Here is a 16806-nt window from a genome sequence, read left to right on the forward strand (position 1 = left end):
TGCTAATATCGATGTACCAGTGGTTACACTTAACCAGTTTGACCGCGAAATTTAGTTTTAAAAATCCTTTGCGGGTTGCGTAATTGGAATCGAGCAATGTCGAGTATACACGTCGAACGTAGGACAAGTGCTGGTGCTATAAATTTAACGAGAAAAGCGAAGCAAAACGAGGAAAGATTACATTTTTATTCGGTGAAAAATTAGCAATACGTCGTTGAAAAAGGTATTGCTATCGAAAACTTAGAAATTGCGAAAAAATAATAAAATAAAGTGCACAAAAGAATTCGGAGAATAGCCGATATACGCGGTAAAGTACACAAATGAGGATGGATCGAGGAAAATAATCAACTGAATTTATAAAAAGCAATACATTATAGGAGGGAGTATAATCGATATGATCAAAGGGAATAATCGATTGATCAAACGTTTTTTTATAAAATATATAATAGCGTTACTATATACTGGAAGTAGAAAGGAGACATACCAGTAAATGCCATTTATATTACTTTTTACTAAAATCTTCTGTTTTTACAGTGAATGGTAATTTTTTATTTTACACGACGAGTATACACGTCGACCGCAGCGAAATAAAGTTTTGGTTTGACGTGTATACGCGTCGAACGCAGTTAACTGATGAATATTCTATTACGATATTATCTATTTCTCTATCTGTTATCGTGATATGATTGTAATTTAATATACAACGTATATTTAATTTATCGTTAATAATATTACACTTCCAGCTGAACTGAAATATATTTAATTACAAAAGCCGATAGAACAAGGACTTAATTTTAATTAAATCCGCTACAGGTTTTCGAAATAAATTATCAAATTGTGGAAATTAGCCAGGAAAATTGTCTGAAGTTGAAAAACGTCAAGGTGTACGTAACAACGAGAGGCCATCGACTCCAACCATTCCCTTGTATATCGTAGGTAAAGTAATGCCCCTAGTATCAGTTACGGGCAAAGTAAATGATAAAAGAGAGTGTGTGCATTGTACGTGCGCGGTCTATTCGTATTGGTCCAGGGGTTGTTCCCTTTAGTGGGGATAAGTGACCGTGGAAATCGTGAGAAAAGGTCTCTACTACCTAATGGTTGATAAGGTTCGAAGGTTCGTAAATATTCAGGCGATTTTCCCAACGTAAGGAAATCGATGAAAATTAATGGACGAAAATTAATCGGCAAAAATGAATCACATTTTTCCCCATTTGTGATCTTTATTCGTGTATTTTGACTACTACGGTGTATAACCGAGTCACTGCATAATACCCTGTGTTATATAAAATACGTGCGTTTTCTTTGAAAACACGTAAATAGCTGGAAAACTACGCTACGCACAAACGCGTTTGAAAGAAACGTACAATTTCGAGGTAGGCATATCATGTCGATGTTTATTTTATCTTCTGCAATTGCTTGGAAAAGCTCTTCCGTGGTCACTATTTTTGTGGCTATCTTTTTAAGTAACAGCTATATTTTCGTATCCCACATTGCTTGTAACCGACATCAAAACATTTTCGAAACGCTATTTACTTGTATTTTTTGCATATCGAGCATACCACTATCGAGATATTAAATGTCAAACTTGATACGCCGCCGGCATTGGCGTTATCCAATGTACACGTCAGACTTTGTGCATCATGGTACCTCTAAAAGCAGCCGATTGTGTGTGTACATTTGTGTGTACTAAATACTGTTCCCAAAACGGCTAGTCGCTTGTCCTTCCGTTTGATGTTCACCATTGAACAGGATTCAACTTGCCATCCTTTTCAAACATTAATACGTCGATAGTGGTTTATGCAAAAGATACGCGTAAAAGTGCTTTGACAATTTGTTGATATCGGCTGCAAGAATATGAACCGAAGAGATATAGTTTCCGTTTAAAAATATAACTTGACGTGATCTTCACAGGGCTTTTCGAACGAATTGCAAGATAAAATAAATATCGTCGTGATACGTTGTTTCTTCGAATTAAAAATTTCTTCCAACGTATTATTGTATGAAAGCGTTGACTAAAAAGATTTCGTGTCAATAAAATGGGAGTGTCTATGATGTTCACGTGCATGAAGACCGAATTTATGTTTCCGTAAGACGCTGGGGTGCAGACTAATAACGATTAAGCGAGTTTCTATGGGATTGCACGGGAATGGGTTCTCGGGTTTGCCCGGAAATTTATAGTCGTACCACGATGGCTTGGCGATAGAGCTGCTTGAAAATGATGCCACGCAACTTATTATCCGTAACGAATTTCAACGTCCGCCATGTTGAAACGTCGCTGATAATTGACGTTGTGTAAAGATACTCGCTACCGGGAAATATGCTCTGTAAATTATCGCGTGTTAATGGGGATGGAATTATCACCGAAGGGGCGGTTAGTTTTCTTTAGATTCTGTGTAGATTATTTCCTATGCAAAGATAATTGTTCCAGGACCTGTTTCTCTTGTGAATTAATTTCCTCGAGCTATTTTCTTCAATAATATCGTAGTGTTTTTAATATTCGATCGGCGACGATCTACAACATCTTAAAACGTACTTTCCAAACTAGAATTTTTGTTCGATAGAACGATCGCAAAGTGTAGAAGAAAAATCTAAATCGATCTATTCTCGAGATCGACTCTCAAATTTTCAGCCCTTTTCTTCGAATCGAACGCCATACGCGATAATTTCCTAGAGAAAAATGCCAAATTAAAATTCGTTCTTGATCAAACGCTCGATTACAGTGTCAAATCGAAATCTGTTTCCAAGAATTTTCAATTTTCTACCTTTTCTGCTTCGAATCTTACACGCAACCACCTAGCAACATACAACAATCTTCGTTAACGAAGCAATTATATCGCGAAACTTAAATCTCTTCTCAAGAATTCTCGACTTTCCACCTCTGTTTCTCCGAAACGTATCTCACAACCACCCCTCCCTCTCCCAAACACACGTCCTCCGATTAATCCCATAGTTGTCTCCCCTATCCATGCCAACAACTAATTCTACACACCCCATCCGCATATATCCTCGAACGTACGGTTTAATATCTCATCAAGGAAATGATTTCGTGACGAATATCCAGTAACCAACCCCCTTTGGTCGACGACTAAGAGAAGGGAGGAGGTCGTTCGATGAGAAATACGGTGATTTAGGGGAATTCGTCAGAAGCGGTTCGAGCCTGTCCGGATCTATTATTGGCGTTGGAACGTAAGTTAGTGGCCGCAGGGGCTGCTGGCGAAGTACACGGGGGTGGTTTGCACCGATGGTGTCTGGGGATAGCGTGGCGGACGTATTAGGTAATTGTGGGGGAGTGAGGACCGAGGAAGCAAGGGGTGATTTATATTGGCGGCACGTGACGCCGGATAGGAATTATCGTTAGCCACCTTGCTACCCCTTACGTGCGACTCCGTTTCCTTACACGTCTTTCAGGACGATTCAAACGAAACGATCTTCCATTTCCATTACCGATTTGTAGTTTCCTAATCTTTCTGCGATTTTTATCCCGCTTTCGGATCGTTGGACAATTATTTGAAAGCGAGTTAAGGGTGTTCTTGCGTTTCAGATCGTTGTTTAAATTCGCGTTAAAAATCGCGTTAAAAATCGCATTAAAAATCGCATTAAAAATCGTGGCGCGAATATTCTTCTTAATATCGATTGTATGCGATTTGTAGTAAATTTAACGCTGCAAACCCTTCGATCAAGGAAATTTGTTAAATCGCTGGCCATTTTTGTTAACCATTTTGTTTCATACAGGAATTGATTTTAAGTGTAGGGTTTCGGTATTGACGATTTATATCGAGAGAGATTGGGGTGAGACTAGGTCCGTGTAAAATTTTGGGGTTGGAGGATTTTTAGATCGACAGAATTGATAGGAAACATATTTTTTAGGGGTTGAGGTCGTAAAATGGATTTTGCGTGTAAGGCTTTGATATTGGCAATTCTTAGGAATGGTTTTGTGGCCAGATGTGCGTGGAATTTTTGAAATGCAGTGCTTCCTATAAGTATTCTATGTTTAAGAATAAAATATCGCAAGACGGATTAACCATTACGGTACAACTGACGAGAAATTCTTTTTTTCGTACCGGTAAATATCACGTGAAATTGATTTAATTTAAGATACGATTTAATCGAATAATTACAGTTGTAGTTTACAAAATAACCGTGAAACTGTAACAGAATGAGAAATTCTATGGAAGTAACAAGAGCAAGATATCGTATATCATGTATTTTAAAGCCAAGCATAATTAATAACTCGTAGCATATACATGTGCACTGCTGGAGTATGGCATTAAAGGTTGTAAAATATGATAACAAATAAACACAGAAATTGTATAGAATTCATTACCTTTAATAAATCTACTTTCTTAAACTAATGTACTATGCATTGAAACAGTCGCGTTTCAAAATAAAATAAATATTCATTTTTTTTTTAAACTTTTCATGTATCTGAAGAAAAATTTCTTATTCTAACGTATATTTGAGGAAATGTGGCGGACATCTTAAAAAATATATCCCTTTTTGTTACAGGTAAGCTCCTCAAAGAATTCACTTAAAATTCTTTCAATCAACAACGGTCCATTCCTTCCACTGGTAAGTCGCAATCGATATTATCAACTAATTTGCCATTTTAATTTCGTTGATACAACTTTTATACGATGATCGGTAGTTCTAGCACGAGGAAAATGTTTAACATAAAACTGAAACCAACGACAATTCTCTCGCACTCTGTTCGTACTTGATATATATTTTAACGCGAGAAAACTGCGCTTGGTTGAAAAAAAAAAAAAAAATTCGAAAGAAGACAGTAGGATTAATGGCGAGCTTCCAACACAGCTTTACTCTCGCTGGCTTTATATCTCGCAAAAGGGTTACCTTCGAATCAACGACGATCATTTATTTCATCGACGATGTTTTCGTCGACACGATTTCACCGACCGACACCGAGTTCCTCTTACAACGAATGAAATCACCGACACCGTTTTTTGCCGTCAATTACTATATTTTGTTTTGTTCCTTTTATCTTGTACCGTTCTTTATTCTTTTATGGACGAAAGCGAACACGTAGATGAAGATGCGTAATCAACGATAACGTACGGTGCAAAGTATGACAATTATCGTCGTCGAAATGATTACCGGTGATTTCAATGTGCCGGTACGGAAACATGGTCGGTGGAATCGTATCGATGAAAACATTTCAGACGAAACGATGGTAACCGCTGACAAAATTCCAGAGGAAAAACGAAATACAAGAAAGAAAGAAACGCGAGAACGAGGAACAAGGTGAAAGAAAAGACAGCACGATCAGAGGCCGTCGGTCGATCCGGAAACTTTTTTACAGCGTGAAAGTCCTTCCTTAACGAGGACGTCCCTGCTCTTGCGAGCCAGAGAGGCAGCGGAGCCAGGACCAAAGTGCATAACCCAGGCAGATAATGAGAGGGCGAGAGGGTTTGGGGGCATAGGGGCGAGAGGGTAACGGATAGCAACGAAGCAGCCACGTCGTCGGGGCACCTGCGGTTTGTCGGTACGTTACTGTGGTACACGATGCGGTACCGAGCCGTCAAGTTCATATTGCCGGTTTCCTGTCATTAACGTGCCGCGTTGAGCCTCCAGCCTGTGTAGACCGTTCTCTATACACGCTATACTCTCTCACCTCCTCTTGTCGCCCAACGGAATATCGAATGGTTAGGATATAACGCGCGTTGCATACTCCGGATGCGTGTATACACTGGTTCATGAGAGTATTTCAACACTTTTACGAATTTATTGCGTGTATTATAGGTACGAAAGATTTTCAGATCTCATAGATGATTTGGTAACCGTAGGAGCTTCACGGAACGCTTTTCTGCACGTTTCGATTCATAGAGTCGATGATGAAACGCGGCTGTTGAACTGCTCGTATTAGCAGTTTCTAAAATAGTAGCAATATCGAGGCTAGGAATCTTGCAACATTAAATTTACTATCTACTGTTGATGTATAACGTATTTCGTACATTATATACCCGGCACGTTTTTACGAAATTCCACGATAATAATTCTTTGGTCTCGGAACTTGCATCTAACACGATTTCATGCTAAATCCGCATAATCAATTTAATAAAACAAAAATTCCAATTCTACTGAAACGGATCCTTCGCCAGCGAAAAATCGAGTTTCCTGTATTTTTAATGAGAAAAAGAATTCGGTTAAACTCGTTGAACGTATTCTGACGTTGCAACAATGTCGAGGGCAGGATGTGAAAAAAGAAAAAACTATTAAAAGTTTGGCCGATTGCGACCCCTGCTGCGGGGATTAAAGTACCCCTGGTAAAGGTCTATCGAGGCTGAAGAATTCTCGCCGGATTTGAAATGTTAAAAAGCGAACGCGTTTGCAAGCGAGAAATGAGATATCTTGGTGCCTGATGAAAGAATCGTACTCTTCTTTTTCTCTCTCTTCTTCGCGCGTTTGTATTCACGCGTGCACTCTGTGCGTGTGTAATAAATAATGGAAAACGAAATATTTCGTTGCGACGATTCAGGAAATGAAATTCCACGGGTGGAGCGTCGTCGACGAAACAACTCGAAGATTTATTATTTTTGTACCGTCGGTTGCATATTTTAATGCAAAGTGAATGAGAAAAGAAAGGATCTGACCGCGTATGAAAATTGTCTTTGACGTTTCGTTACGATGTTTGTGAATATTCGTCGACACGAGGGATATTTTTGGATTTTATAAAAAATTGGTAGAGCTTTTGTAGTCTATGATTGAAATAGAATATTTTCGTGTCTTGTAGTAGCGGCTCGTGTATAGTTAATTGAATTTTCGAGTCTCCCAATATTATGTCGTATGATTAATAGAATTTGTGTGTCTGATAATATCGGGTCATGTGATTAATAGAACTTTTCTATCTCACAACATTGCGTTGTGTAATTAATAGAATTTTTTTATGTCTCACAATATCGTCTCGTACGATTAATAAAATTTTTGCCCGTGACAATATAAAATTGATCGAACTTTTATAATATAATACAAGCGTAATACAATGGCATATAATTAGTCGAATTTTTACATCTCGTAACGTTATATGACGTAATTAATAGAACTTTCGTATCTCATAATATTACGACATCTAGTGAAATTTTTGTATTTTGCGACAGTAGAAGAAATGCGATTTTCTTAATTCAACGTCCAATTTCACTGGTGTAGGAACGATACCGAAATTTCCGTACGAGAGAAACCAATTAAAAATAGCAAAATATACGGAAAAATAAATAATACATTCAGAGATACCGTGGAAACACGAAACAGCTCGTACACTAGACGCTGTGTTTCCGGGTAAATTTAGCCGGAAGTCGAGGAATTAGACGAGCTGTCACGCTTTGGCTGCACAGCAAACCAGATTGGATCTGGAACGCTTACCAGGGAGTTGCACTATTCCGTGGTCTAAAGATTCTGGCAATTAGTGGTAGGAGATTCTAAGGATCGAAGCGAGAGGGTTTGGCTCAGGGGGTGAGATTTCGAATTCAAATGTCGTCGTCACGTTTTGGCACGGTGACAGGTTCCAGTTATCAGGACTTCAAACGTGCCACCCTGTTTTCACCCTAATTCGAGTTTCGATTTTGCTCCGAGCGATTGGCAGCCCGCATCAACAATTTATCCCTGCGTAAATTGTGATTACCAGACAATTTCCTATATTTTTCGTTTAACCAGTTTTATTCTATATTTGTTTCGCGGATGAATTTATCGATAATCGTTTGAAAAATCGGCGAAAACTTTGAATTAGAGTTGGCAGCAATTTACCGTAGAATCAAAGTTATAAATTGAAAAAATATCAAAGTTATATTTAGATGGAAAGTTTTTGCTCTAGGCAGAGGGATTTGATTTGTAAACAGCGTTCTGATTTTTGGAAAATAACAAAAATTATGCGATCGCGTTGGAATTATACAGGAACGTAGTAAAAGCAATGGTTCAAAATAAAATTCAGGAATTTCTGCCATGAATATAAATTGTTCCACGTATTTTTCTTGGAATAACTAGCTGTGTAATTGTCGTGTAAATGTTATTTCTTAATTAAATGTATAAAGGTAGATTTCTGATTACTAAGAAATTTATAGTTGTAAAGTACATCTCTCTCGATTAAAGTTTCTAACTGAGAATCCTCTGAATTCTCGGGCAACTTTATAATTTTAAAGTTTCTCTTATTTATAATCAAAGATAACGGCACATAATCTCGAAGGAAAGTTTTTGCTGTAAAAAAAATTCCGGATGCGATGCTACGTTCTCCGGTAGGAATTATTTGTTTGTTAAATTTACATGTACTCGGTCTATTAATTACGCTGATAATCGCTCGTGATGCTTTAATTCGCGAAAAACAACGGACGTCGACAGCAACAAGTGAGCGTGGAAAAGGCGAAAGGCCAAAAGGGTTTGTAAAAAGAGCGACGTGCTCTTTAAATTCTTGCCCGATTCCGATTGCCCTCGGGGTAATTTTCTTAGTGAATACAGGCTGGCACGAATTGGAGGCTGGAATCGGGCCTTTTCGCTACACCGTCGTGCAACTATAACCGACAAGGACGCTTTATTGAAGCTGCACCGACGACTGGTTGGTCCCTTTGAGAATGAAAATCCGGCTGGTTCGACATTTCTTTGAAAGCGAATCCCTCGCTAGCTCCGCGAATTTTAGTTATCTTTCCTTCCGTTTTATTAAAGTCCTTCTTCAAACGTTCTTTTATTCTCTGTTTCTTTTCCTTTTTCTATTAGAGAATATTTTTTTTTAGAATATTTTTCTCTTTGTATTCTTGCGTACAATTAATTAGTTCGTGATCAGAAATCGAGTAGTTAGTTCTATGTAAGTGAATCTTTATATTGCAATCGTATTTATCGTAAAGTGGATGAAACCGAGGTATTCGTGTTTTTCGCTATATTTCGCTATATTAAATTTTCAATGACGGCAGATAGTTCTACCATTACGATTTTTGCAGACTGGTTGTTACAGTTCAAATTGTCTAGATTACCAAAAATTTCTGAAAATTCCTGCCCTCGGAATTTCCTTAATACTCGCTCGTACAGGCATTTAAACTCGAGTACAGAGGAAGAAAAAGGAAAGTAAAAATACCGCGAGTCGGAAGATACAAATCGCATCATCTCCTTCGCAAAGCAGACGAAATCAGGGGAAAAACCGTTTTTCGAGTTTCCGGTTTCCAGTTTCCAGTTGACAGACGGAGAATTTACCCGGGCAGATGGGATAGTCTCGCGGATTAAAGGGCAAAAAGGGTTGATCTTCCCCGTTCCTCTTCTCACTTGCCCCCCATTCTCGGCGGAGAATCGTGCTCGCTACAGTCGCGCGAATCCGCAATATGGCGCGCAAAGGCGCGGCTGCCTTTTCATTCCTTTCAAACGCACCGCGTTTACGAATCTTGGAGAGATTATTACAACGTGTAAGGGAAGGGCAAAGTAACCCCTAAGTCTACCTGATGCTCTAGTTTCTCGTCTCGCATTTAATTATTCCCTGACATGATACTCGCTGTTAGTCAAACGCTGCCGCTACTCATAGTTGCGTTTATTGCGCAAAAATGAGGATATGTTTGGTCTTCGTACAGCCGCTTTCAACGTCTAAGCGAGCGAAGAGCGGAGAAGTCCTTTTCAAGTGTTTCGCGTATTTCACGCGTTTTTCGCCTGGTTGCACTTCCGTTCACATTTAGGGTTTATGGAAAATTTATGTGTCTTTGTCTGTTGTATCGTGATATCGGTAGAAATGGCCAACTTTTAGTTGCTGTTTGATTTTGATACGACGCATTGAAACGTATTATTGCGACATGTAATAGTAGTAGAAACGAGAAAAATATTTACCTTTCGTTAAGTTTTATTAATCGAAGTTCCAGGAGCGTACAATAGGTTTCAAAGATTTTCGTTATTACCCAACATGCCAGAGACGTGCCACCGAAGCTCTAACAACATCGATCGACTAACGTGTTGTTCGGTAACCGGTATTTTGTCGAGACATCGCAGCTAACTTACGCCCAATGTTCCGTAACCCGCTTAAACTTCGTGTAAGTAATTAAATATAAACCCACGTTAAAAGCCTACCGGGACAACTTGGGAATCTTACGATTTATTCAGTAACTTTTGATTGTTATGAGAACGGTCCGGAAGAAATATTGTAACAAATCTCCCGTTAAATTCCCGTAAGTGGACGAGAAAGCAGCCTAGAACTAACTTTTCCGCAGCGCGAAGGGTTTCTACCGAAATATCGAAAGAATTGTTCTTGAAAAATCAATATATCGAAGCAAATATCCGACGTTCCTGGAATAATCGCAGAATATCGGTCAAAGTACAGTTTATTAATTTTCTATCTGCATCCACGGGTGTATTTCACGCCTGTCCGCTTCGAATCTATTCCATCGAACGCTTTGAAACGATTATTTCTATAGCGAAAAGGTGAAGAACCGGTATTCGTACAGAGAAACTCTTGAAAGAGGCGTCGTCTCACAATACGGGAATATTTTCCCTTCGATAAATCGGACACAGCTTTTACCGAGGTGACGAGCTCGCTGCAACCTGTGCAACAACCACTCCTCATCCCCATTGGTCCTCTGCTTTTCATGGTTGCCATGAAATCTCGATGAAAGCTCTCGTCGATTTCGAGTCGTTCCAATACCTTGCTGCTTTTGTTCATTTCGATCGAATCTACTAGTATGTATGCTATACACGTTAGTATCCGAATTAGTACGCATTAGTACATAGTGCATAGTATTCGTTTAAAAATATTCAAGCGCTTGCTTGTTCCTTTTAATTTAATCGTGAAATAAAATATTAGAAGTTCGATGATTTTACTTTTTATCGATATTATCGTCTTGAATTTATTTTCTGTTGGAAAGATTGAAGAATTGTCGAAAGAAAATTTGTAGGGCGTTCCAAAGGAACAGCTAAGAATACGAAAAATGATTTCGTCGATCGCGAACAATACCAATAATTTGATAGTTTCGTTGATTCCATTGAAATTCGTTAGTGTAAGAGATACTACGTATTCGTGCAAAGTCCGTTCGTTTTATACGTTTTTTCATGCTGTTTGTTATGGTGAATTTGATATTGTGCATTATTTATTGTTCGTGATTAATTATCGTTAATTGGGAAAAGAGAATACGCACGACAGTGGAGGTTGTAGGAAATTGTTTATTGGAAATTATTATTTCGTTTTTGAACATGCGATATCGGTATCCGATGATGAACGTGTAAGGATACGTCGTGATATTGATATTCGATGAACGGTCGAGTGGTTTCATTTAATAATTTTTTAGCATAATTAGTCGATCGTCGGTAGTATCTCATTTCTACGATTATTACTTTCGTTTTCGGTAAACGTGTAACTTGTTTTTCAATTTGTTTCTACAGAATGTACCATACGCTGTGCCCTATGTGTTTTATATTTTGTTTATATCCTGTGAAAATTATCCTTAAACGGAACTCGTAAAATGTCTGATATCCTCCAACTGAGACTATAAGGAAATCCTCGCAATCACCCAGTTTTTTCTTCTTAGCTCTAACTCACTGCCACTACTGCTATTAACTATGTTATAACTGCTATTGACTATTTTTCTACCTTGATATTGTTGTTATATCGCTGTTATATCGTTAACTAACATTCGATACTGCTGATTACAGATTCGCCAGGGTCTAAAGCTTGTACTCGATAAAAGGAATAAAAAGAGAAAAGAAAAAGTCGCGTTTTCGATACTATCGAGCGCCTTATCCGGTGAATAGCGGCAGAAGGAGTATGTAAATAAGCCAACTGAGATATTCATGTTGCTCACGGTGTATCTGCTCTCTCCGGCTCAAACGGAAGCGCCCGCTCGCGTTCTAAATCTCGCCAACGATAAGTATGTTTATGCACAGTCCCTGGCTGCTGCACGTCTCGATATGAACGTATACACAGCGAGAGAAGTCGATTTCGAGGGTGGAATATTTTTTCACCGCGCTCCGAGCAAACGTCGAAAAATCTAGCAGGTTTTTTTTCGCATGTTTGTCGATCACAGATTTTAATTTACCAGCTTTTAGAGCCGGTCGAATTGCTTTAGGAAAGGATCGAAGATGATCGTTAGAGTCGAGGAGCTCGATTTGATTCGATTCTGATGATTTTTATTTGTTTTGGTTTTGTGAAATTTTGAACGTGGAAGGTTACGTTCACTTTTTTGATTGTAGAGCTCAAACATCTGTAATTGGACTAGTTAAATTAAGTTGGTCGTTATTTCCGAAAAATACGAATAAATAATCAATTCTTATCTTGCAATTTTTATCACCGAAATATTTTTTAATACTCTAACGTTTGATATTCGTTACATCACATAGAATGATAACTATTACGGGACGTTCTATAATTTTTCAGCGTAAGAGTCGAATTCCCCGTAAAGTAACAACAAAATTTACCATCTCAACACCGTACGTCCCTTCCATCTGAACGGAAATCCCTCAGAAATCCCCTGACCATGTCCCTAATAAAAACACCAAAAAATCCCCAGAACCCAGCTCCTATTTCTCCTAAAACTCGATTCTCGGACAAAGCTTCTCGATCGTCCACATCCTCTGCTTCGATATCCTGCACGAATTTCGTCAGAACTGAAACCATTCGAGCGAATACAAGGAGAACATCTATCCACAGGGAAGGAAAAGCAAAAAAAAAAGAAAAAAAAGGAGAAAGGAACGTTGGATACTCTAAGGGCTTTCGCCTCTTTCCTCCACTGTCACATTAGCCTCGACAGTCCAGGCTTGGTCTGTCGCCATGGACGTGGCTCACGAAAATCCCTCTGTTTTTTCCCTAGTTTCGCGTGTTTATACTCGCCTCTTACTTTCTTCGCTGCAGTACGCCGCACCAAAGGATTTCGGGTTTCACCCCGTCGTTCTTCTTATTTTGATACGAATTGGAATATTGTTAGAACCGGCGGCAGATTTTTGTGCAAGATTTATATTTTTATCGACATAATTTATAGGCGAGGCTCGCGGTTGTTTTTAAACTTTATTTTTATCGACGTCGTTTGCATACCGGGTCCGATTTAAACGCAGTTTTTCTTCAGGTTTTTCTGTTTAAAAAATCCCGAAAGATCCTTAAATACTCTTCCAAGTTTCTAGAATATCGTGCAATGATTTTAACAATTGTTCGAGCAGAGCAGAATTCAAACAGAAATATAGAGAAAACGAAAAACTACTTGAAATGAAAGATGGAAAACGAGCCAGTATACGTACGGAGGGTTGAACGAGTCACCATCGTTCGATCGACAAGCTGTGAAACGATGTAATAATCGTACCTTAATGAAAGATTGGATATTGTTTCGATACATGTTGGAAAAAGAAGTGAAATAATAATCCGTCAGTTTGAAATTCGGTTAAAGAACGTTAGGAGAACGTTGCGAAACCCTTGAGCGAGACACGTGTGGCGTCAGAGAAAGGGCGTACAAAGGGATTTTCAGCGGACAGGATAATGTGACAGGCGAGGAACAGGCGAGGAACAGGCGAAAGCCCTTAGAGCAGCGTTTCCCTCGCCATCCTGGCGAAATGCGACCGTTTACTTTCTATAAAGCGGCGAAACACTGTCGTTCCATTACAACCACTACGTTTTTCGTCTGTTCTTTCGATTCGGCTCCTCCGACAAGATCAGACTGCCAATGGCAATGGACTTTTATCGGGGCAACTTCGTTTCAAACGGACTGTTCTATAAATTCCAAGGTTAAACAGGAATTTTGTACAGAAGCCCGTGAAAGTATTCGCGTTATTATATTCCATAGGAACGCTTATATTTGAACAGTGGAAATATTAGACGGTGTTAGTGGAAGTTTCTAGACTATTTATTTTCGTAGAATTCACGTTTTAATAAAGGCGTTAAGTCTACTGAAACGCGCGACAATATTTTCATCAAAATCGTTCCGTACATTAGCTTATTTGTAATAATTTCAGAAATGTTTCTCCAAGGATTATTTTCGAATCTTTGAAAAATGGTTTCTGACTTTTACCTCTGCTACTGCTGTAGAGTTATCGAATATGTTAAGCGAGTGAACTTACCAAAAAGTGTAGTTACAACGCGTACGCGATCAATCTTCTCCACTCAATGACTCTTATTTCGACTTCGTACAAAGTGCATCAAGGTTACATAGCATTGTGAGGCTCAGCGGGCTGTTCACAATGCAGGCTAGTCATCGTGAGGTCGTCGAGTCTGTAGTCGCATCCTACCTGTGACCAGACAACCTTCCAAACGGGTTCCCCGACACGATATAGAATCGCGATTTCTTCGACACGAGATAATGGACAAAGTTTCGTGGCAATGTTCAATTTTTTGATCGATCGATAAATTCGCGCAAAGTTCCGGAAAAAGCTTCTCTTCCGAAACAGCGGAACTCGTCAAATCAAAATTTTTCATTATTCCAAATATTTAAATTTCCAAATCTTGGAATATTCAAATTTTCGAACATGTATTTGACGAATAACGGCGTTTCTCGATCGATATTCTCAAACAATAGCATTTCTCCATCTGTTCTTTATTTTATTCCGTCCACGAAACTTTTTCCCCTTGGCCAGTATGTAAAGAGATTCGAGACATCGATCATCTGGAAAAAGAAGGATTGGCAACGCGTTTAAATCGTCTGTCGACTCCTTGGAAACGTGAAACATCGTACTTTTTCGATTTTATACCGGAATACTTTCTATACTCTTACGTTAAAACGTTCTTTCGTTCTACTCTTTTACTCTTTCATGGAATTAATTGTGGGTCGTGTTTTAACGAAAGACGAGAGGTAAACGTGATATTTTTCCACGAAATTTTATATGCCACGGGAACCAGATATTTTTTAACGAATTTCCAAGAAACTTGTTTGTAGGATGGAATTATGAATTTCATTATTTCAAAGGTATTTCAACAAAGGGAAAATGGTTTTTAACCGACTTTGAGCAATTTTATCATTTTCAGCTGATTATGGTCTTTGAAGGAAATGTAGTGTGCTGTTATGACGATGGTGGATTCTGTTATATTAACAGGATTTAGAACAAGATTCCGCGTAAAACGTTAAAATTACTCGTAAAGTGTCAAACACTTGTAAGCTGGAAAAATCTTCGAATCCAGAGTCCTCGACCACGTTTTATCGGAAGCTACTTCCGCTACTACTACTTTCCATCGTATGCCAAACAAAAAGATAACACTCGAGCCACTAATTTAGTCATCTGACTAATTCCACGGACGAAATTAAATGGAGAACCACTTGGAAACATGGAATCTCGAAATATAAAGAAATCCACCGTGAAATTATCCTCGAAGACGAGAGTCTCCTACTACTTTTTGTAGCCACTGTATGCCAGTATGAATTAAAAAATAACATTCCAATTCGAAATTTAGTCGCCTGACCGATCCTACAGACGAAATCAAATAAAGAGACGCTTGGAATCTCGGCGTATAAAGGAATCTGTCATAAAAAAATCCCCGAAGACGAAGCTTGGAGAGTAGAAAGCATCGATCCTAGGCGAGTGGACTGAGTGGAGGCGTTTCAGTCGGCTGTAGGAAAGTGGAAAGAATAATAAAAGGGCGAGGAGGCGAGGCGTGCAGTAAAAGGGGGCATATCGTGAAGGCGGTGGCGTCGAGGCAAAGGGAGAAATAATTCAAATCAAAGGCTCACGGTGGAGTTACGTGTGTGTCAGCTCGCAAGCCGGCCCATATAACCTTTTAGTGTCGAGAAATTGCCAGCGCTGGCTCCGTCGGGGCAAAAGTCTGAGGGCGACGGCTCTTCGATGCAACGCCGTGTCGCTTTTTTCTTCGCCTTCCTCACCCGACAGCTGATTCCATTTCACAGGACTCGCTCCATCTAGAAGATAGAACTCGTGACTTTTGACCCTTCACCCGTGTGATCTACGAGGTGATTAGCAACGTCAACTGTACAGACGAATAATCATTCCTATGCAAATTCTTGAAACGTTTCCTATAGATTGCAGTCGAACATCTTATAACTGACAGACTAAAAATTTCGCAACTGCTGCTTCCCCCTCCGTACGATACGATTAAGCAGTTGCTTGCTTCGAATTTTCTAAAAACCTATACATGGTGTCTCGACTGAATGAGACCACCTAAGTATGTGCCTTATTTATGATTGCACGAAAGAACTTCTATGGACAAAATTAAACTATTCCAGGGGACGGATGTAACGATGGAAAGAGATTTCTCTCAGAATTATTTCTTCGCGAGACTTCGAGATTATCCGTATAACCTTAAACGAAACCCTCTATCTTTTTATCCGTCGATCGATACGTTTTGTTTATTCTCTGTGCAAAAGTGTTTAGGTACCTGTGTCTGAAATGGCTTGGCTTAAAAGATATTTGAACCTTGATTTCGTAAAACTTGGCGTGAAAGACAAGGAAAGATGCAAAGTGATACTCTTGTCTTTCTGTTTTTCTTCTCTTCCGTGCTCTACGTTTGACGAAATTAAAATCGAAATATCTTTTGAATTAAGCATTTTCAAACATCAGCATCTCTTAAAGAATAAAATATAACCACAAAGAAATATGCGTAGAGTTCTTTTTAAGAAAAATACACGTGCGCCTTGAGGTAGTTTAACTTTTTCTCAGAAGCTTCCTCGTACGATTGTAAATAAAACAGATATTTAGGTGATCTCATTTAGCTAAGACACCCTGTATATTACACAAAACATTTTCTAACCTCGTTAGCACTGTAACGAGGCTACAACGAAGCTACAAGATATTTATTGGACGCCTGCACTTCGCAGAGATCGTCATAGCATTTGAACAATAAATTATTCGCTATAGCAACTAGCCACAATATTTAGCGACCACATCTTCGGCACTAATTGTATGCTTAAAATTATT

General features: G+C 38.9%; 1 protein-coding gene across 16 annotated transcripts in view; it reads left to right on the top strand.

The window, feature by feature from the left end:
• Window positions 1-16806, top strand: part of LOC117237668 (polypyrimidine tract-binding protein 2) — a 414765-nt gene that overhangs the window by 210036 nt on the left and 187923 nt on the right. For 3 of the 16 annotated variants that reach the window (XM_033501880.1, XM_033501891.1, XM_033501882.1), the window contains one exon: window positions 4507-4569. The exons of the other annotated variants lie outside the window; for them this stretch is intronic. The gene's annotated coding sequence lies outside the window, so the exon portion shown is untranslated. The remainder of the gene's footprint in view (window positions 1-4506; window positions 4570-16806) is intronic. 16 annotated transcript variants of the gene reach the window in all.

Source organism: Bombus vosnesenskii, unplaced genomic scaffold, assembly GCF_011952255.1.
Source record: "Bombus vosnesenskii isolate JDL3184/JDL3185 unplaced genomic scaffold, Bvos_JDL3184-5_v1.1 scf7180000013395, whole genome shotgun sequence".
Lineage (NCBI taxonomy): Eukaryota > Metazoa > Arthropoda > Insecta > Hymenoptera > Apidae > Bombus > Bombus vosnesenskii.